Here is a 23,144-nt window from a genome sequence, read left to right on the forward strand (position 1 = left end):
GGCTAAAACTTCTGGAGAGGCACAGGTTGCCTACCCCTAGGCTATAGGCTGATGCTAGTATTAGCATTTTGGCAGGTCATATTGACGGCATTTGGACAATGCTCTTAAACCATGATTTTGATGATAATTTGACTGCAGCCACTGGTAACTGAATTCCTGTTTGCATTTAGTTCTACCATAGCACTGTTAATTTAGCAAAGCAGTTAAAGGGTGTATGAAGCTGAAGGACCCTAGTTCATACCTCCCTCCTCTTGGCCTTGGATTTGCTGGTTGCCTAGGCAACCCACTATATCTCAGCCCTCAATCTACAATATGGGAATAATAGTACAGACCTTCCTTACAGCCTTTTGTGCAAAGATTACCAAGATAATGTATGTGAAGTGCTTGAAATGCTTGAAATGCACTATATCAATACTATTGTGTTATGAAGCTGAAAGCTTCTGACATGTCTGTGCAGGAATTTCCCCTGCTTTCAGCATGGCATTTGAGCATATACAGAAAATGCAGGAGAGGTTCCCTGAAGCAAGCATGCTGTAATCAGTGAGAACTGTGCCGGCATGAATCCTTAATCCATTTCAAGCGTTCCATAAAATACAGAAATTTTAGTTAATGAAATGGCATTGTTTCCATCTGCCTCTTGGCACAGTTCACAGTAGATTCCCCTGCGGACAAATCATAAGAGAGATTGTGGGCAGAGGCAGAAGCAGAATTTTGGGGTTCCTTGCTGTTTTGTAAAACTAAATAAAATGGAGAAAAACTACAAATAAGGTTGCCTTGTTTCGCTGGCCTAGCCACAGTCACTCATAGTCTGGGAACCTCTCAAATGGGTTATTGTAATGTGCTCTACATGGGGCTGCCTTTAAAGATGGTTCAGAAGCTTCAGCTGGTACAAAATAGGGCCATGCAACTCCTGGGGCAAGCTAGCCTGTATGCCCTTATCACTCTAGTACAGTATCAGTTACGTTGGCTGCCAGTTGAGCTCTCAGTCCAATTTAAGGTACTTGTTTTAGCCTATAAAGGATTCTTGAAGGACCACCACCTCCCATATGTCCCTATCCAACCCCTCAGATTGGGTTTGGAGGCCCTTCTTAAACATCATCCTCCAAGGAGGTGAGGAGGATGGCAAATAGAAGAGGGACTGTTTCAGAGGCTGTACCGCACTTGCAGAATAGCCTCCTGAGAACAGTTTGCCTGGCACCTTCTTTACAATCTTTTCAGCGCCAGGCAAAAACAGGTTTTATTCTCCAGACATTTTAATAATTGATTTTTATTGAATAAGTTTTCTTTAAAGAATTTTCATCTAATTTTATGATTTTAATTCACATGCGTTAACTCTCAGCTGTTATATTGTTACTGTTACATTGTCATTTTTATATTATTGTTGTGTTGTTTTTACTATTTTATTGGTTTTTTAAAATTGTTGTGTTGTAAACCACTTAGAGAATCCTGTGGAATTATTAGAGTGGTATGCAAGTATAATGATATATAAATGAATACATGCATAAATAAAATGGCTTCTGTGGAAGCCCAATATGCCATTATTTATCAGGTTACACTTTTGCTGGCATGAAGATACAGTGGCTACATTTGTGTAATTTCTGGCTCTCAGACTGGAATGAACAACAAGGCTAGTGATGCCATCCAGCTACAATACAAGAGGGTGGTATTGCATTTGTGTCTGACTTGTGGGTTTCTAAGGGCAACTGGTTTGCCACCATGCAAAGAGACATCCATGAATCTGATGGACCCTTGGTCTGAACCCACCTGGCTGGCCTTATATTCTTCTGGAAAAGAAATGCATTCATTATACTTACAGCAGCTTGGAATGAGTATCAGGGAAAAGCAGTATATAGTTTGAGGGCACAGCCAGATGAGACTTTTACAGTGCCATTGACCTGCCTTTCCCATGGAATTTTAATGAGGTCCAGTAGGGATGTGTGAGGAATCCATTTTGGGGGTGGGAATCTCTCAGATTCCCATGGCTCGACTCCCAGGACTCAGGCCCACTTTCTGTAAGTCCAACTGAGTGCATGCATGGGCATCTGCCAGGAATCGAGTCAACGTGCCGCCTGCACAACCAGAGTCCCTCTTTTGCAAACATGACTTGCAGGCTTTGAGTATGCTCTGCACATGCTGCAGAAGATTGCTGGGTTGCACAAAAAGGAGTTCCACCAGTGTTCACAGACTTCTCAGTTGGTTTGCTTCCTAAGCCAGGGCCATGCCCAAGGAAGAAGTCCGACAAGTAGAAGAGACAAGAAATTTTGCGAGGATGTCACAACCCTAGGTTCCAGGCAAGGGCATCATTCATTTATAATCTTCCCACATTTCCCCGCCACTTTTCTTTTCTTACCATAGAAAATTCATTAAGGAAGAGAAAATAGGGTGGATGCAAAGTATCTCCTGGTTACTAGAGTGAGGGACATTTGTCTGGAAGCACTCCAGATCACTGAAACTGGCTTTAACTTCTGAGGTTCCTCTAACCAAAGTTCCTGACATCTCACAAGTTTGCCTTGTGGGAGTCAGCAGATTCCACTGTCCTGAGAACCATGTATAGTTGCTGTTATCATGGAATGAGGCAGCTTGCCAGCTGTTCCTCTGATAGAGTCACAGCTTTCAGAAACTCTCTTGAACATGACCCATGCTGGTAAAAGAAAGAGAAATGAATATATTGTTGAGGAAACAGCAAAAGATGCCCAAGAAGTGGGTTTTAGAATGGGCTAGGTAACTTATGACCCTGCAGAGTTTGGTCTACTCCTCTCATCCATCCTAGCCAGTGTAGCCAAGGGAGACGAATCATAGGTGCCGTAAGCCAAAATGTCTGGCAAGTGACAATTTACCCATCCTTGTGGTAGGGCAGCAGACATAAGAGAGAATTGTGCCTTCTAGGCTTGATGTCACAAATTCATTTGCCTAGAACTATGACTGGGCCTCTGACTCTTGCAGAGTTTTTCCCCAAGCAGTTGAGGGGATGAGATGCTTGGCTTTTTTCTCCATTAGCAGGCATTTCCTGTTCATACACAATGCAGACAGTGCTGAAGTTGCTCAGGTGCTTGCCAAAAACTCAAAAGGCAAAAAGATTAGCTCCAGAAAGTCCTTGCTCCCCCTCATGCAAAAAGTCATTCTTGCCAATTCAGGGCATGCTGGGTATTTCATCATGGCATGACATAATGAGGTGCAAGACATGGGCATACCTTATCTTCACATGATGTCACATTACTGTCACTTACACATCCCTGCTATTACATGCATATTGATGGGGGAAGATTGCTTGTATAGTCTAATTAACAATGTCTGGAGAACAAAAGCCAGAGTTTCCCTGCAGGGAACTCAAAACATTTATTCTGGATGACTCTAGAGGCTGGCGGTTAAAGGCAATAAATACAGATTGGATTTCATAGTGTGGAGAGTAAAATTCTCATTTTTTAATAATATCACTGCTTGTGATCTGACATTACCAAAAGAGATGTTGCAATACAATATCTGAGTAATGGAGGAATAATGGTATTTTCTTCATCCCCGGCTGGAGGAGAGTTGAATGCATTTATCAATCTTGGGGATAAAAGAAACAAAAATGCTAGATGGTTTCCTAAAGACAGTGCGAGGCCCATGTGGTGTACTCCCCGAGAGAAAGAAATGTGCTCTGTCAGACAAATGGGTGATCAGTTGCCAATACGAGTATGGAAGTGCCTACGTGACATGCCTGCATTTCCTACAGTAAGAGCAGAAGGAGCCATGTTTCTCCCTTCTTTCTTATCAGTTCTATACGGCCTCATACCAACAAAGGCGAAGCAGAAAGGAATTTCTACAGAAACGTTGAGGGACTAAATGCTACAAGGTGGTGGCGGTGGCAGTGGCAGTGAAGGTAAGCTAATCTAGCTCAAAGGTTTTTGTGGAACAGGCAATGGTGCCAATTCCTAAGGTGCTAATGAAGAAGATATGTTCAAGCAATATGTGGTTGCCTGAGCAAGAGGTTAGAACTAATGTCCAGCCACCCTGGTTCATAAAGTCACCTGCAAAAAAGCAGCTCTTTTTGTACTGATTCTTTTGTTGTTGTGTGCTGGCAAGTCATTTTTGAGTTATTTGAGTTATGGAAACCCTATGAATGAAAGCCCTCCAAAATATCCTGTGCATGACACCTCCATTCAGTTCTTTCAAGTTCAAAGCTGTGGCTTCCTTTTCCAATCCATCTCATATTTGGTCTACCTCTTCATCTTCTGCCTTTGACTTTCCCTAACATGATTATCTTCTCCAGTGAGTCTTGCCTTCTCATGATTTGACTAAAGTAAGGCAGTATCACTTTTGGCATTTTTGCTTCTAGGAAAGGCTCTGGCTTTGGACTCTGATCTCCAGTAAAACATCCTTGATCTTTTCTAGTTCCTTCATTGCTGCCCTTCCAAGGCTCAGTCTTCCTCAGATTTCTTGGCTGCATTCTCCCTTTGAATTGATTACCGAGCCAAGGTTTGTAAAATCTTTCACAATTCCGATTTCTTCATTATTTACAGTAAAGTTCTGTAATAATTCTGCAGGCATGATTTTTCTTTGCTTATTATTCAGCTGCAGTTCATTTGTACTTTCTTTCACTTTTATCAGGAGTTGTTTCAAGTCATTTCTGCTTTCTGCCAGTAGTATGGTATCATCTGCACATCTTAAATTAGTGATGTTTCTTCTGTCAATTTTCATTTCTTTCTTTGATTCTAATCCAGCTTTTCTTATGATTTATTGTGTATGCAGGTTGAACAGATAGGGAGAGAAAATACATCCTTGTCTGACACCTTTGCCTATAGGAAACCATTCTGCTTCTTCATATTCTGTTCTCACTGTAGCTTCTTGTCCATGCTACAAGACATGCCTCAGGACAATCAAGTGCTAAGGCACACTCATTTCTTCCAGGACTATCTGTAGCTTCCAGCTTCTTTATACACCGCAGACTTTGCTATAGTGTATAAAGTACAGAGTTATCTTTTTCTAAAATATTTTTTATTTTATTTATTTTATTAAAACATTTTTATGCCGCCCCATTCGCCGAAGCCTCAGGACACACAATTTTAGTGTGTTCCTGTAGCCAACATTTGTGTTTAAAAAGACTAAAGCAAGTGAGATGCAGTTTAAAAACACTGATTATAAAGCTTCCTCTTATAGTAGACACATCCTTATATTTAAAACCGTTCATGGTTTACTTCTGCTTTTAACTCTTTCTTTTACCCACCACCTGCTACCTTCATTTGTGTGGCTCCACTACCCTCAGTGGTCTTAAGGTCTCATTTCTTCTTCCCCATTGGGCTTGAACTACCTCCATGAGATCACTCTTTCCCTATCTTGCTTTCAAAGTAATATTTTCCAGTGCAACAACTCCACAATCTCAATATCCTACTGCAAGTATACTCAATTTTTTCCACCTGCAAGAACCCCTTTGAAAGTGATTGAGGCCCACTAGTCAAAACTGTGGAGAATGGCAAGTCACAGAACAGTGACAGAATTTGGTATTATTAGCCAGGATAATTTTCGAAACAAAAATTATGCAATCTGATTATAAACTGTATAATTTTATATGGCTAATCTGGCTTTCCTCAAGTTAAGACAATAAGTACAGTTGTTATGACTGAGATTCTTCATTTCTGGCTCAATTTGCTGTTCCAGAGGTTTTGTGTAGAAGACCTTTCATTCTATATTTTTTCATCCTCCTCATGTACACTTCCTACCCTGTATTTTTAGCCTGTCCCTTTCTCTTCTCACTTGCAACCTATTCCCTCAACTGCCTTCTTTCATCCCTGTTTCCTATTGGAGATTTTTGGACTCCCCACTGCAGCACATCTGAAAGTGCTAAGAAGTGTTGTTCTAGTATAACTAAACTGAAGCATGTGTAAGAGAATTCTTCCTCTGTTTAGCCATGCCCCCAGTTCTTCCTTGCTCCTCTGCTGTTTGTGCCTAGTTTCACATTGTGAGCACCTTGGGGTAGGGACCTATCAAACCTGCTCTTTGTAAAGCTCCGTATAACTTAAATGACAGTAAATAAATAAGAACACATGTGCCCCAGCCTCTTTCATTAGTATCAACTGCAAATGGTTACCAGTATGTCCACCATTGTGCCAGTTGCAATCTGTCCTTTGCTGTAACAAATTTCTTAACCCAGAACGCCTTTACCTTATTTTTAGCAATCAGGTCATTCGGCCTTTCAGCGTTCTTCTCTGGAAATTTCCTTCTTGATTCATATTAATAATTATAATGAATTAATAATTCATAGAAATGTTCTAATAAATAAATAAAATAAATAAATAAATATTACTGAAGTGTAATTCACTTCAGTGGTTTGAATGTGCATGCACATATGATTTGAATGTGCATTCCCACGGTTTCTCTACACAAGGCATTTATTGTGCACTCGTGAGTCCTCACTCACAAAGGTCTGCAGGGCATTTTTATGAAGCTGCCATCCTTCAGACCCTCGCCTGCGTTTTTCAGCCATATTCACAGGGGGCTTTTAAAGCGAGGAAAGTCTGGTATTTTTGTAGATAGTGCTAATATTTGCTACAGAAGCCTGGTATATTTTCACAATTCCACTCTATACCACAGCACCACCTTGTGTTATGCAACAGAACATATATGAACAGATATAGAAACAGAGAGAGGAAAACCTTGGCCAGGGGAAACACCTAATGTGCAGGATGAGGAAATCTTCCTGCAAAGAAAACAGGATGAGAGCACTGAGGTGGCAAGTGTCCACCCACAATGGATGAAGAATTTTTAGACAGCGGACGAACTGCAACAGCTAAGTGTATTATAGGAGCTAGAAAAGCAACAATTGGCTGAGGCCAAGATGGAGAAACCTGAGGTAAGGGAAAATGAGGAGTAAACTCTCTGGAAAAGGGTGACTGTTAAGAGCAGAAGAACTAGATGACACTGCACCAGTGGAAGCCATGGAAATATGGAAACACTTTCAAGTACTCAAGGATGAGACTAGAGGGCGGCCTACAGTGGAGAACCACAACTCATCTTGTGCAATACCAAGCAAGAAGCTGAAGGTCAACCACACAGAGGCAATGATAGCAAGATCTACAACAACAAAAGAAGAGTGTTAGTTGTGGGAGACTCCCTGCAGTGTGCGATGGAAAGACATGTCATAAAGACCTGTGGACTTAGCAGATGTGATGTCTCCCTGAAAGATGGATTAGGAATATAACTGAAGGATTGCTCAGGCTCACAAAAACCACCAACACATGTCCCTTCCTTCTTACCCATGTAGGGACAAATGACACCGCCATGCAGAGATAATAAACCAGGTGAATGCCTGACTACAAAGTTAGTACCAACATGAAAGATTTGCGTTCTGGGACCATGGGTCTCACTTCTTGGAAGATGGACAGCTTGCAATGTATGGGCTGAACCTTATAAGGACTGGAAAGAACCTGTTTGACCACAGCATCAAGAAGTTTATCAGGAAGGCTTTAAACTGACTCCTACAAGGAAGGGAGAAGTACACCTTGGCATAACAGTGGAGAAGGACTCATGCACCACAATGGAGAGAGTGGTTGCAATAGTGTCCAGTAATAGTCTTCAAAAATGTAAGAAGAAAGCTAAACTATAAAGTGTGTGGTCTTTGATGTCTATATACTAATGCCCAGAGTATGGGAAACAAACAGCATGAACTTGAACTAATAATACAGGAGGGTTGATACAACCTGACAAGTGTGACTGAAACTTGGTGGGATGACTCCCATGATTGGAATTCAACAATTGAGGGATATAACCTGTTCAAGAAGAACAGATGGAACAGAAAGGGAGGCAGAGTCACATTATACGTTAAAGATACATATCTCTGCACAGAAATACAGGAGGACAAGCTTAATTTGCCACATTGAGAGCATCTGGATTAATATAAATGGAGCAAGGAATAAAAGGAACATAGTGGTTGGAGTCTATTTTGATCACTCAGTCAAGGATAGGGATGCATGAGGGATTTATTTTTTGTGGAAAATCCATTGGATCCCCTGGTTTCAGCTTTCTGGACACTGGTTGGCTTTGCAGTGGCCCAGGGTGAGTGGCCCAGGTGAGCATGTCTGGCATTCATGGGGTGCTTGCCAGGAACTGAGCTCCATGTGTTGTGCAAGCAGCACCATTCTTGTGTCCACCACTGCTGCCAGCAGCAGTGAACAGGAAAGAAGGTTAGTTGCCAGGAATGTCAGCCAGCAAACCTGCTTGCTGCACCTTTTTTCTGTACCCACCACCACTGGCAGCAGTGGGCAGGGAAGATGGATGGTTGCCAGGAATGGTGGCTGGTGTGGCCTCTTGCAGCTCTCTCCTTTCATAAACTGGAGCTTCTCCTAATGGGGAAATTTGCCAGTTGTGCAACTGGACATCTGTGAGCAGTCAGAGGCTCCCTCTTGGCTTGGTTGAGCATGAGAGAAAGTCAGTGGATTCTGGAGGGAAAAATTCTGATAGGGTTCATCCCAACCCTAGTCAAGGAGAAGACAAGGATGAAACTTTCAAACAGCCAACTGCCAATGTTTCAAGGAAGCACAATATGATAGTTATGCAGGACTTCAACTTCCCTGATACCTGTTGTGGGACAAATTCTGTTGAACATGGTCCCTCCAAGAAATTCTTAATACGTGTTGCTGATAACTTCCTCCTACAGAAAGTAGAGGAAGGAGCTAGAGGAATGGCTATCCACGACTTGATTCGAACCAACTGGGAAGACCTAGTGGACAAAGTGGAAGTTATGGGAAATCTGGGGAAAGTGACCATGCCATACTTGAATTCTTGATTCTGAAGGAAGCAAAACCCAAGCATAGTCAAAGATGTACCCTGGGTTTTAAGAAAGCCATTTTTAATAAACTCAGAACAATGATAAGTAAAGTCCCATGGCAAGTTAATGACAAAAGGAGTCCAAGATAGGTGGAAATTTTTAGAAAAGGAAATACTAAAGGAACATTTATGAACAATACCAACAAGGAAAAGGGATAGAAGACAACAGAGGACGTTCATATGGGTTCACAAAAAGCTTAGAAATGATCTGGGGGGAAAAAGACAGACATGTATAGGAAGTGGAAGGAAGGCAGGCTGCAAAGGAAGAATGCAGGCAGGTAGCATGGAATTGCAGGGTTGGTGTTAGGAAGGCTAAAGCTGGAAATGATCTGAGGTTAGTGAGGGATACTAACCCTCACTGTAAAAAAAGCCTTCTTCAAATACATCCATATTAAAAAACAGAGGAAAGAAATCTTGGACGGTGGGCATATCTTGACTTCAGCAAAGCTTTTGGCAAAATGACCCATGATATTCTGATTAGCAAACTAGCTAAAAGTGGGCTAGATGGAACAACTGTCAGGTGGATCCACAGTTGGCCACAAAATCAGGCTTAAAGAGTGCTCATCAATGGCATCTTCTCAAACTGGGGAGAATGAACAAGTGGGTACCACAGGGACCCATGCTGAACCCAGTGTTCTTTAACATTTTTATTAATGATTTTGATGAGGCAGTACAGGGAACACTTATCAGTTTTGCTGATGACACAACATTGGATGGGATAGCAAATACCCTAGAAGGCAGAAATAAAATTCAAAGTGATCTTGATAGGTTGGAGTGCTGGGCAGAAAGCAATAGAATAAAATGTAGCAGGGACAAATACTATGTTCTGCACCCAGGAAAAAGAAACCAAGTGCAAGTTACAAGATGGGGGATATTTGGTTCAGCAAATGAGTGAGAAGGATCTTGGAATTGTTGTAGATCACAAACCGAATATGAGTCAATGATGCAATGTAACTGCAAAAAAGAGAAATGGTATTGCATTAACAGAAATGTTACTTTCAAATCACATGAAGTACTAGTTCCTATCTGCTCAGCATTGGTTAGATTCACCAGGAGTATTGTGTCCAGTTCTGGGCACAACAGTTTAAGAAATATATATACAAACTGGAAAGGGGTAAGAAGAGGACAGCAGGGATGATCTGTGAAATAGAAAGCCCTATGAGAGAAATTGAAAGAATTGAGCATGTTTAACCTTGAGAAGAGAAGACTGAAGGGAGATATGATAGCACTCTTCAAATAGTACATGAAAGTTTGTCACACAGAGGAAGGCCAGAATCTCTTCTCCATCATCCCAGAGTGTAGGGCACAGTATTTAATGAGTCCAGGTTACAGGAAGTCAGAATTCCAGTTGAACATCAGGAAGAACCTCCTGACTGTCAAAGCAATACAACAATGGAAGCAATTACCTAGGGAGGTTGTGGGCTTTCCCACAGTAAAGATGTTCAAGATATAGCTGGACGGCCATCTGAGAGGAATGGTTTAACATGGAGTTCTGCACTGAGCAGGAGGCTGAACTCAATGGTCTTGTTGGCCCCTTACAACTCTAGTATTCTGTGAGGCTCCTGAAAGCAGGCCTGTGATGTGGTCGCAGCCTTGCAATCATAGGCTTCCATTCACTCACTCTGGGTAGCAATAGTGTCTTGCATTTGCAGAAACAGTCACCAGTTAAAGGAACTGGGAAAGGATTTTACCTGCATATCAACTGGCAAAGAAGGTGCAAGTTTTCTTGCCTTCCCTACTGCAAGTCTAATTCCATTGTAAACAAGTTAATCTGGACTGTCAGAAAATTCTTTATGAATGCTTCATTTTATAATGCTTTTCACCACTATGGAGATGTGACCAGCACTGGAGTGGATCCACTGAGGAGAGATAGCAGGTTTGTTCCCCCACAGTGGGGATTCCCATAAGGCAGGGGTCTCAAACTCGCGGCCCGCGGGCCAATTGCGGCCCGTGGGACGATATTTTGTGGCCCCCACTTGATATCAAAGTTTAGTGGTAGTGCGGCCCGCGCGTTTTTCTCACACGCACCTGCGTGAGTCGTTACCCTGGGCGCAATGCTCCCTCTAAGCTGCACGCGGGCCGGGCGGGGCACGGGGGAGGGCCCTGCGGCCTTCAAAGCACCGGTGGCGCCCGGGCTGGCCTCCGGGAGCCATGCGGGATGAGTGCCCCCCCCCCACAGCTTGATGCGGCCCAGCCTCACCCAGCCTCTACTTCCAGCGGCCCCCAGGTAATGCAACGTTTGAGACCCCTGCCATAAGGGATCTCTGGAATGCAGCACCAAGTCCCGCCCAGCATGAAGGCTGCAAGCTGGCCACATCTGGAGTACTGGAAAGGACTTCACGTTATTTGTTCATGCTGTGCTGAGCCCCTGTTCCTGCCATCCAGCACCAATGCACCTGGCATGCAGACCAAGAGGGGAACCAGACAGCAGGAGGGCTGTTCCATGGCCGAATCCACAAGTTATGCCACTGCCAGGTTTGTTTGAGGGAAGGTCAATAAAGTTGTGGCCAATGTATTATCTCAGCTAACTCTGTGTGTCTAATTTGATCCTCTCCCTTTTCTACCTGGACCCAACCAATTGCTGCCCATACATGCTTCAATGTCTTTTTTAAAGAAAAGAATATATGAATTAAACCACTGAGGCTTACATTTAGTACACGTATCTTCAATTTAAATGGCATGAATATCAAGACGTTTTAAAGATAAATTTCTTATCATTTCATGTTAAAAGGAAACATTCATTAATTTAGTGAGGGCTGGAGTGGGCACTATCCTATTGTCCTTGCCTGTCATTGTTTGCTCTGCTGATACTGAGTTTTGCTTGTTTGACACTGAGCTGCTTTGCTTATACCATTTGTGATCTGCTGTGATCCTGCAGGGCATAGGCCAGTGCTACTTTTTGTCCCTACTACCTATGATGAAAGTGTGGGGAAAGAAACACTGTCCTTAGGAATGACATGGGTGCACTCCACCATTGGTCAACAATGTTGGAAAATGATGTATCTAATTATCTGCAATTTATGTAGTGGAAGCAATCCAACTTATTCTGGGCTTAGAGAGACCAGACTCCGCCAAAGGATTCTTACTGTGAAACATTCGGGATAATGAACCAATTCTATTGGCAGCAGATGTTTTATTTCACTTTCCCTCTGCTTCATACCTTTTCTTCATAAGACTGATGCTCTCTTCCCTCCACCAGTGACAAGAAAGCTCATGGGTTGTAATGACACCACATAGGCAGTGCTTCATTTAACAGGTCACAGGCAGTCCTATAAAATACTGCCATGTACAAGATTTACTTGGATTTGCTGTGAGTGCTTCTGTGCCAACTTCCTCCAACATGTTTTACAACTGACCTGCAAAGAATGTGTGTCATTGAACAGGATATATAGGCCTGGATAGCATACAATACAGCTGCATTGTTTAATAATCTCTCATCAGCAAGATTGGCGAGACAAAGGGAAGGTGATCTAAGTGAGATAACTCCATCTAGTGTGTTAGAAGGAACAGCTCTGCTACCTTCACCACTGGAAGATTCTTATAAATTCACTTGGCCTGACAGAGCTGCACACAAGGGGTCATTCAATGTACTGACAACAGCAGTGTGCAAATACTTCAGTCTTTGGCCACACGCTAAGTGAACACTCTGGATAGTTTCACCGTCAGATTAAAATGCCAGAGCAAGCAGTGGTGGTGCACTTAAAATGCGCTCACTGATGTATTAAGTTTATTCTTAGAAGGCTTGGAGACATCAGAAAGCTGAATTTCTCAATGACAAACTGGTGAGGAGATTGGACTGTACACAATTTCAAATCTGGTTAGGTCCTGCAAAACAATCATTACAGAGAAGCAGCGCAAAACAGCTGCATTAGACACAAGGGTTGGGGAAGGGAGATCCTACTTTAAAGGGTATTCTGGACATGCTTGACAATAGATGTAACAATATACAGCAGCATCTCTCTTCCTCCAGAGCTTCTGACATGTTGCTACTTTGCATAGCCCATCCCTTTCTTGATTTATAACCATGTATTCTGGATTTAGTTATCCAATGTCATAGAAAGAATCATAGAAGAGTGGAGTTGAAAGGAATTGTCCATGGCAAGTATTTCCTACAGACTGATTCACATAATTTACACGAAGCTGATCTGTGATGGTGAAAGCCTCTGCAAATCTTTCTGCGAGACTGCATCCCCAGACTTGAGCTACACTACTTTGATGTCAGGAAATTTTGACTAATGTTGATTTTAACTGTTGAACTCATAGCTATAGAACAATTCAAAATGGTCCAATGTCTGTTCAGTGTTGCTCTTTCAAATGGTCCTCTGGTTCACTCATAACATGTAGCTATTTTGTACATACAGGAATAGAAAACTGAGAAGGATACCATTAGAATTAGAACTTAGTGAAATATACTTGGGGATTCTGAAATGTTTTTTTAATTGTTCAGAAGGAAGTATTCCGAAGAGAAAATAAACTTCTGCTCCTAGTTGTCTGAGGGTACAATAAATACATTTTTACCATATCTTTGTTCTATGACTGTCCATCAGCACATTACCAACTAGCATAAAATATTAAAAAACAGTATCATCAAGCAATAAAGCAGAGGAAAAGCACAACAGAAACCCACTTAAAATGAATAACTAGCAGAAAAAATAGTAAAAGGTCAATAGTCAGCAAAATAATTCTATGCTATGCACACAGCTCCATAGGATGCTTTGACCTGGAGCCTTGGAGCTGGGAATCTGCCAGTGCAGAACTGCACACACTCCTTCTCTGGAAAGGATAAAGTGGTATTCTGGGGGGGGGCAGGGAGACTGGATGGCCAGCTTATAATGTATCCTGGTGGTGTTATGTCTCCTTCCTTCACTCTCCAGATGGCCAAAACCAACAATGTAAGTGATTTGCAGGATGAGAGGAGTAGCAAGGCAAAGATCACCTCCTTCCACCCTGCCTAGGATAACCCTAATCCTCCAAGTCGGATCATGTGTTTCTCTATGGGGATGCCCCCCCCGCATCTTCAAAAGTTAAAAGAAAAATGGTTTAACTAACTAGGTAAAGGCTAATCAGATCTGAGCAAGACAAGACTCCCTCCCTCTTGCCTGACCAAGCCTTGTCCTACAAAACTATCTACACCACTGAAGTGAGGAAAAACACAGATCAGTGTATCAACACACATGCTTGATCTGAGGTTCTTACTCCCAACTAACCCTATAGAGATAACTAACACCTCTGACTTTGTTTTCTTGGGGCATCCAAATTTTATTAAGATAAACTTTCTAAGCAGATTGGTTTCTTTTGTTTTTCATTGATATCCCTATGGAGGACTGAGATCTTTGTATATAGTACATCACATGGTCCTTTTGCCCACTGATGTTGCCCACTGAAAGCTGGCCTGCCTCCATATAAACTTTTGTGTGCACCCAACAGACAGTGGATCACTCAGTCCTCCAACATTAGAACAAACTGAGCAGGGTTAATCCACAGCAGGAAACAGGAAAGTTTTGCTGTCCCTGATAAGCCTGGGTATAGAGCTTTTCTTCTTTGTCACTGTCACCACTGTCCATTTGCTTGCAGCAATGAGCACAATATATTTCTGTCCTGAGTTGCCACATAAATCAGCAGGAGGCACATTATGGACAGGCCTTCACTAGGCTCAGCAAAGTTCAGTAAGCCCCATGTCAGCTAATTCAGGACAAACTGCTAATACTTAATCTTCAGAAATCATGTACTTGGTCTGCAGCTAATCATTAAATTTTAGGAGTGCTCAGCCTTGAGGATGCATGTAATGCTGGCTAGGGGGCATTAAGACACCCTGGAGGGTGCAGTTAAGATCAGAAGGGGCACTAATTGTACATCCCTGATTTAACTGACAAATTACCAGAGGTAGCATCAGGACTTGGCATTGCTGGGCACCAGGTGAGACCCACACTCAGGCAGCAGATCTAGTGCCAATTCCTGGGACCTGCTGATTCTCCTTGTGAAGCATGCCTGATCATCCACTCTCTCAAAGTATGCAGGCTGGAAGTGACAAAAGTGAGGAGGAAGGGCAGCAGTTCCATTTGTTCTGTTTCCGTCTCTTTGGGCAGTCTTTTTGATTAGGCTTGGGGAAAGTGAGCAAGCAAGTGGGCAGTAGTGACAGTGACAAAGAGGAAAAAGTCCAGGTTGCATAAGGTACAAAAGGAATATCTGGATGTTTTACAAAAGCTGTGGCATCTCAGACACTATCACTTCCAGTTAAAAGCTTACTGCTAGGGGATTTAGGGATGCTGTCCATCCCACCCCCCTGCCAACCCTTTTAGGGGCTCTTGGTCTTCATACCATTAGGAAAAACCAAGTTAAAAATATATTAAAAGGCAACCTGCCCAGGGAACATCACTTGGTGTCTGTGTTGTGGCTGTCTCCATGTGAAGACTTTCTTACTCTCTGAGACCTTCAATTTAAAAAAATATGTTGACTATTCCTTTTCTGCCTTTTTAGACAAAGCTGTCAATTCAAATGGATTGGTGGAAGAAGGAATGGGAAGGATTCTCCCGCCCAACTTACCACTACTGTTGAAGGTACAATAATTCTGGCAGAAATAGGAGACTTGTCCTTTCCAAATTACCTTAACTAATGTGCAAATTCCATGAAGAACAAACCAATATTATTTTCTGGGGAGCATATGAAGAAAGCATATTGAAACACCCCAGACTTTTCTGTTTAGCACTGATTGCCCAGGCCCAAAATACAGCATAAAAAACTAGGCTATATATGTGAACTGCTAAGGAATGGACCTTGTCAATTTGGTACAGCCCTTTTGCTGTCCATTTTATGTACAGAGGCACCAGTGTTCATCACCTCCAAGGCAGCTGCATGACCCATTTGTCAGTCTTGGAAAGAATTGTTTATGAAATATTTGGCATAATGTTGCCACAAATAATTACTGTTATGCATGCAGCCATTGCTTTCTTACAGGGGAAACCGTTTCTCCAATGCCTACAGTTCTCTGAGTGCCTGGAGATTTCTGCTAATGCTATCTAACTGAGAAAACTGGATGGTGTAAAAAGACCACTGCACTGAAACTGAGACAAACATGAAATGGAATCAGGTATGCACCGTTAAGAATAAGAAGAGTCTGTGAAACAGTGAGTCAGACATCCTATCCTGGAAAAGAGAGAGGGTAGATGCATGAGATCCTATTTTATCTGTGCTCCTGATTAACCACAGTTCTGGGTTTATGGACAAGGGCTGTTGGGATAAATCCCATTGTTAGATGCACAGCACCACTTCCAGCAGGGATCTGACCTCTCTAAGTTGGATAGCTGCGCAGATGGTGTGTGTGCCTGTCTGTGGCTGAGGCCTAGTGGCAGTAGGCAGCCTTGTGCGCGATGAGGGAATGCTTGGCACACAGCACAGCACAGCCCCAACATCCAGAACAGTATGTTTTATCCCCATTACATGTTTTATGAAATGCTGTTGGCGAAAACCTGAAATTATTTGGCTGTGTATTCATGGAGCTGGCAAATCAAAAACTGTAAGTTTAGCATCTCCCCTTCAGAAAGTAAAACGAAGTCAGATATTTTTAGCTACTCATTGTTAACTGGAGAACAAAGCCACAACTAAGATATTTAGTCTCTTAGTATTTATTTGACTGTCAAAGCTCTCTGTGATTAAGACATGGCTGTTTGTTAGCCCAGCAAGCCCTGGAGGACAAGAACATTCTGCCTATAGGCAGCCCACCAACACTATTTGCATCAAATACCAATGATTCAGTGTACTCAATATATTCTTGGGCCAGGCCGGTAGCTGTGCTTAATTGTCCGCAGACAGATCTCATATAGACTGGAAGGCGGCAGCTGTTCTTAATGCCTATGTACGGGAATTAGAATAAGGGGAATTTGCTTTAACCCAGGGGAGAAAAACATCTGATTCTGATAGATCTTTGCATGCCGCCAGGCCTGAAATGATATAAACACTATCACTTAGCTATGTTGCATGATGCACTGGAACCAGAGAATCTCTCAGAAGAAAAAATGCACTATTTAGGGAACATTCCCATGATTCTTAAATGGTGACCAGTAACCCTTCAGAAACATTAGCAACCCTTTGTTCACACAGTCACAGTGGCTAAAACACTTTAAATTCTAGGTCAGCAGGCTATACTTAATTTAATCACTTGATTAACTACTATAACTTTAGTGGATTGATTGTGTGTAGGGGGTAATGTTAAAAGATACCTTCATTTCATTTGAGGCCAAGATGGTTATGGAATGTTATTTTGTTTAAATCAGTATTTCTGTATTACTTTTCAGCCTGAAGATCTCCTGAGCAATTCACAAGCAGTTAAAAAACAATGTAGCTAAACAAAGGCCATCAGCATAAACACACACACACAGAGCAGATAGGACTTGCACCAACATATACCACAGTTTTATGCCACCATTCACAAATATATCACACATTTCTCTTTGTGGGGAAAAAATAGTTGCAAGGCATAGAAAGACCTTGGAGGATGACAAGCTGATATAAAACACAAGCAGATTTCTACAAGTGAGGAAATTTTCACTTTACCTGCAAAAGGTGATTACTGAGTTGGAAAAAGTACAGGGAAGGGCAACAAAAAATTACTAGAGGCTGGAGCAGCTCCCCATGAGGAGCATCTACAACAACTGGGGCTGTTTAGATGAGTACGGAGACATGATAGAGGTGCTTAAACTAATGCGTGGTGTGGAAAGAGCAGAGAGGGAGACATTTTTCCCCTCTCCCATAACACCTGAATTCAGGGTCATTTCATGCAGCTGACTGGTGGAAGGTTAAACCAGATAAAAGGAAGTACTTCTTCACACAACCTATAAAGTATGGAATTCGCCACCATGGGAAGCGGTGATGACCACCAATCTGGATGACTTTAAAAGGAGATTGGACAGATTCATAAGGAGGAGGCTCTCAGTGGCTACTAGCCTTGCCAGCCATGGGCTACCTCCTTTGCCAGAGATGGCATGCCTGCATATACCAGTTGCTGAGGAGCTTAGGCAGGAGGCATTCTTGCCTTCATCTTCCTTGAGGGATCTTGGGGGCAGTTGGTTGGCTACCTTGTGTGTGTAGTGCTGCACTAGATGGACTTTTGGTCTGATCCAGTATGGCTTTACTTATGTTCTTATGGATGATGATGACCACGATTGTAAGAGCCAGCCACCATGAAGTAAACCATGAGAGAGAGAGAAAAAGTAAGCACCATGAAGAAGCTACTCAAAAGTAAAGAAAGGCCAGTCTTCACAAGCTGTCTAAAAAAAGATGGGGCTAAATGCCCTCCTAAGGAAGGAAGTTCCAGCGTATAGGCACCACCACTAAATAGACCCCGCCCTATGTATGCACCAATCTAATTTAGTTAGTGGTAGATAGTAGAGCCATGCTTTTTCTAAGTATTTTCATGGGTGGGCAATTTTCTATTGAAAGAGGAAGTGAGAAATAAAATGTGGGAAATTGACTATTCTTATGACAATGAGGGGTAACTTTTGTTATTTAAGGATAAATTGGCATTACCTTCAATATCTGAAAAAAAAAAAAGCATGGAATTAATGTTTCAATAAATTTTACACTGGATAACTGAAGGAACATCTCCTTTCCTATGTGCCTTCCTGCCCCTTAAGATCAGAGGTGGAGATCCTTCTCCAGGAGCCTTCCTTGAAGGAGATTAGGAGGGTGGTTAACCGGAGAAGGGCCCTCTCTGTGGTGGCAACTTGATTATGGAATATGCTCCCCAGAGAGGTTTGCCTGGTGCCAATGCTTTATTCCTTTTGGCACCAGGTGAAACCTTTTTTATTTTCTAATTTTAATGTTTAATTGGTTTTAAGGAGAATTTTATTTAATGGAATTTGGATTTTGTGCTCTGTTTTATTTTGTATTGCTTTTATTGTAAAACTGTCCTGAGACACTTGTAGTGGTCAGTATATAAAAGCTATAAATAAATAAATATTTAAATTTAATTAGGTAAAAATATTCAGTTAAAAGGTAGTTGAGGCTTTATGATAATCATCTAAAATTCTCTACCTTTAATTATTTCCCATTCTTCTTAAATTCCTTTAAAGAATAAAATGGAGAACATGAACTTATAGTACAAATCTACACTGCAAATGTAACCTACTTGAAACCTCTTTAATTAGTGTAGTTTCCTCCACAAAACTATCATCATTGTAATGTTAGGTGGCTGCTGTGAATTCTGTTTGAGATCAGTGTATGAAAGCACCTCCATAGAAGTTTAGATCTACAGTCACCAGGGTTCTTTGGTTGGTTGGGTGCTACCAAAATAGGTTTAAAACTGGTTTTCATTTGGTAGTTTAACAGTGTTAAGATCCACTGAGTTCAGTGGGTTTTACCTGCATATAAACAGGCAGTCTAAATAGACATACAAATTGTGAAGACAGGCTTAATCTGGAGATAATGTTGAATTCTGCAGGAACATCCATAAATAGGTTGAGAAGACTAGGAACAGTCTTTTTTATCATTATCTTCCTCAAGACAAAAGTGTAATTCACGCATGCTAATGCTGAGAATAACAGGCCCTAAAATTTTCTAGGAGTAATCCAGTCTGTTATAGTATTCCTGTGAAGGCAAATGGGTTGATCACAACCTGATTCATTTCAGGTTACCCACATCTGAATGAAAAATAATTATTTTGAGACTGTACCACTACGACCAGAAAGATCCTTGCATATCCTCCTATCAAAGCAGAGCAGGCAGTAATTTAAGGTAGATTTTACTGTAAGTAGACTGAAGTACAAGCATTTGTTAACCCCAGAAAAGCTCCCTTGAAAGAAAGTAGGACTGGACTATGAAGCTAACAGGTAGTTACTGCTGGACTTGAATCTCAGAGACAAATGTCCACCGCCTGACATTTCCTTAAGCACAGAACTGAACTGTTAGTGAAATATAAATACTGTAGTCACTGCCTAAGCGGTGCTTTCAAAAGTATGAGCCCTATGCCACTAGCTCAACCACCCAATTCCCCAAGCTTCCATCTGTATGTTCATCTCTGTATATATTTCTCCTTAACTAGGGAGAGGTTATGCTTGCAAGCCTTTGGCAAAACATGAATTGAGTGGCTATAACAAACAATATGGTTTTCAAGGACTGTGGAGTTGAGAGAAGTATAAGGAACCACTTTCCTTTTATGAGTCATGAAAAGGGGCTCTCTAGGGTTGTGCAGGGCTCTGTGAGTGCACAAGTCTGCTCTCATACTTTGAGTATGATGGATTACACAACTTCAGCCCCGCCCCATGACAATGTACTTCATGACCAGAATAGTCAGTATTGTACAAGGGAGTCATTATTTTTCAAAACATCTTAAATCACCTTTGATAAAACAAAAACCAGTGAGGGCATCAAATGGACAGAGTGACTCTTCCTCATTCCCTAAAAGTGCCATTTTCGTGCAGTCAGGAGACATCCTGCTCAGGACTTCCCAAATGCTTCTGCAGGGGGGAATCTTTTAGTCTGAAGGGAACACTTCAGAATACACATTTTATCTAAAACAACTGTGTTCCATTTTTGACACAGACTTAATAACATGCAGTCCAGTTTAGTATTTTTAACACCACTTACAGATGTGGAACTGTAAAATTCACTTATGAGAACAACCTGAGGCCTCAGTGGGCTATTTGAAAAGTCTATTTCAATATCAAGTTCACAAAAACACACCATACTCTGTGCTCAAAGCCATTACAATGTGTCGGCATACTCAGCATGCTTATTTTGATAATCCGTGTACATAGGTAGATACATACACTATATAGATAGATGGCTTTGCATCTTTCTGATGAGACTTATTTGTTTATTTTCCAAATATGTAAAAATATTATCATGGACATCTGTATGTGTGAATCCCATGTGCTACATGCAGGAATTTTTATATAGATACTTAACAAATAGCCTGGATACGAATATTAATCATATGTGTAAGCATACACATACAATTTTACATGTAAATATAAATAAACATGCTTATATGTATGTACTCTCCATGAATGTGTGTACCCAAACCCAATCTGTACATTGTGTACATATGTAATCCATAATCTATTTTCATTTAATATTCATACTATATACAGCTAATGCACAGTCAATACATAAATGCATACATAAAAACAGTATTTGGACATAGGCAGTGGTCAAGCACCAGGTAGCCCAGTTCATGAGACTGTCACTGAGGAAAGGGGGAAGAGTAACCAATAATAATAATTTTATATAATATATATATATATATATATATATATATATATATATATATATATTTTCCTGCTATCACTGATGCAGAAAAACCCAATAGTTGCATAATGTGAATCTATGATTAATTTACAATGTGAAAGAGAAAATAACAAGCAGAGAAACAAGCTATTATGAAGCATAAATTACCTGCGAGGGTTTTCAGTTGAACTATATAGATTTTTGGCAGGTCTCTTGAAACTGACTCTTTGATTTCCCTAAAGAATATGCCCACATTTTATAAAGAACCATGATGCTTGCTTGATTTTAAATTTGAGGCACAGTAGGGATGGGTTTAAAACAGAGTGAAAGGAGCTGGTGCAGATGGAATTAGACAAACTCTGGGAGCTGCTTTTCCAAAATTAACTTCTTGTAACGCAAATATGAAGGAAGCTAAATGAATATCAACATTTTATTCCTCGAACGCACTCCTTACCTGTGGCAGGAGGTGGCAGTGGGGCTAGCTGAACTGCTTTTCCCTCCCTTGACCACGTCACCAGGTGATGGGGAGTGTATCCAAACACGTGCATAGGAAGGCACAGTTTGTTTATTGCACACAGTGAGGAGCATGCATGCCACACAAGGCAGCAGTGGAGAGTCAGAATTAGTATCTTCATGCACTGGAAGGAAGCTGCTCCAAAGCAGGAAAGAAGGCTAGGGAAGAATTTTCTGCCCTGCTTGTGCAGCAAGTCTATAGCAGTACTCGGGGGACAGATCACCAAGCTGCTGCTCCCTTCCCTCTGGAAGAGTTGAGGAGGAGAAAGAGGAGGGGCCTCCTTTCCCAGGGCTCAGATAACAGCAAAACCCACAGTGTTTCGCTTCAGAATACTTACAACCCTCTGGCTGATACTGGCTCATGACCCTCCTTTCTATAGGCCCTTATAAACTCTGGACTAAATGCCCCATTAAGGATGCAAGCTTATGTACTTGAGTATGAGAAGTAAATGGGATTTGCTTCTGAATAAACATGCATATGACTGCACTACATGTGTTACTAAAGCAACCAGCTAAGGGAACTCATTTTAAGAGGTGGCAGCAGGAGGCATGAGTAGGTGAACCAGCTGTAGAATGGAGGTCAACAAGAAGTGCAGGAAAGGAGCAAATGAAAGAAGATGCTACACATATCTGAGGATAGCTGCATGATTTGGGGGTGGGTAGCTGGGTAATACTGTTAGGCCAGTACCAAGTTGTGGAACAAGTGTGGGAATGGAGTGGGATGGTGTAACGTGGTGTCCTGCAACAGCAGGTGGTTGGATTCGATGGCCATCATGGCCCCTTCTAAACTCTACTAGTTTATGATTCTAAGTGAAGTGAAAGAAGGTCCTGGGAGCCAGGATGATCACCCAACTTTATGTTTGTCTTCTACTGGGCAGTGTCACCCTGAGGATGCCTGTACAACTACCCAGGAAACTGGATTATTATGCCATGAACCACCATGGAGTAATTTTTTTCACTGTTCTACACCAAAACAAAATTTTTTGTCTAAAGGCAGTCGAACTCCAGAGTCAGGCATATTCCCATATACCTTTTATTTGGCCAGATGGGTAACTCAGAGGTTAAGTGGTTGCAGTGTTTAAGCTATATTCCTGAGATCATACTGGCTAGATTGGAATACCCTGAATTTCTGGGGAAAGAATCTGGTGTGTTTTTGTAGTTCTGCCTAATGAACTAAAAATGACTGGCGGCACATTTTGCTTCCAAATAGCTTAAAGCATGTTCTACCCATACTAAAGTACTATTATGGAACACACCACCACCACCACCACCACCACCACTACCACAAATAAATAAATAAATTTTTAAAACCCCTCCAGCCAGCAGGCTTGATTATGAACATGTAAATTAGGAAAGTTGTTGTGAAGTGAAACACTGTGGTAAAAATAAGTTTACAATCATGAAGGGGATCTTGAGGGGACAGAAATATTTGGAAGAGCAACTTTGAATTTGGAGCACTACATAAAACTTGGAGCAAACATCTGTCTGGAATTCCTGACCAGGTTTGTGGAAGATACTCTGGAAGCCTCCACTACTAACTTTGCTAGTGACAAACTGCAGAACCTGCTGAATTTCTAAAATTATATCAGAAAGGGAAAAAAACCCTC

General features: G+C 41.6%; 1 protein-coding gene across 3 annotated transcripts in view; it reads right to left on the reverse strand.

The window, feature by feature from the left end:
* Nucleotides 1-21,609, reverse strand: part of MYOCD (myocardin) — a 316,680-nt gene extending 295,071 nt beyond the window's left edge. For 2 of the 3 annotated variants that reach the window (XR_006416965.1, XM_044453727.1), the window contains exon 1: nucleotides 21,479-21,607. The gene's annotated coding sequence lies outside the window, so the exon portion shown is untranslated. Of the gene's footprint in view, nucleotides 1-21,478 lie in introns of all 3 variants that reach the window. The other variant, XM_044453728.1, reaches the window with a different exon arrangement.
* Nucleotides 21,610-23,144: the final 1,535 nt, after the last annotated feature.

This window comes from Varanus komodoensis, unplaced genomic scaffold (genome assembly GCF_004798865.1).
Source record: "Varanus komodoensis strain SLA01 unplaced genomic scaffold, ASM479886v1 scaffold7_1, whole genome shotgun sequence".
Lineage (NCBI taxonomy): Eukaryota > Metazoa > Chordata > Lepidosauria > Squamata > Varanidae > Varanus > Varanus komodoensis.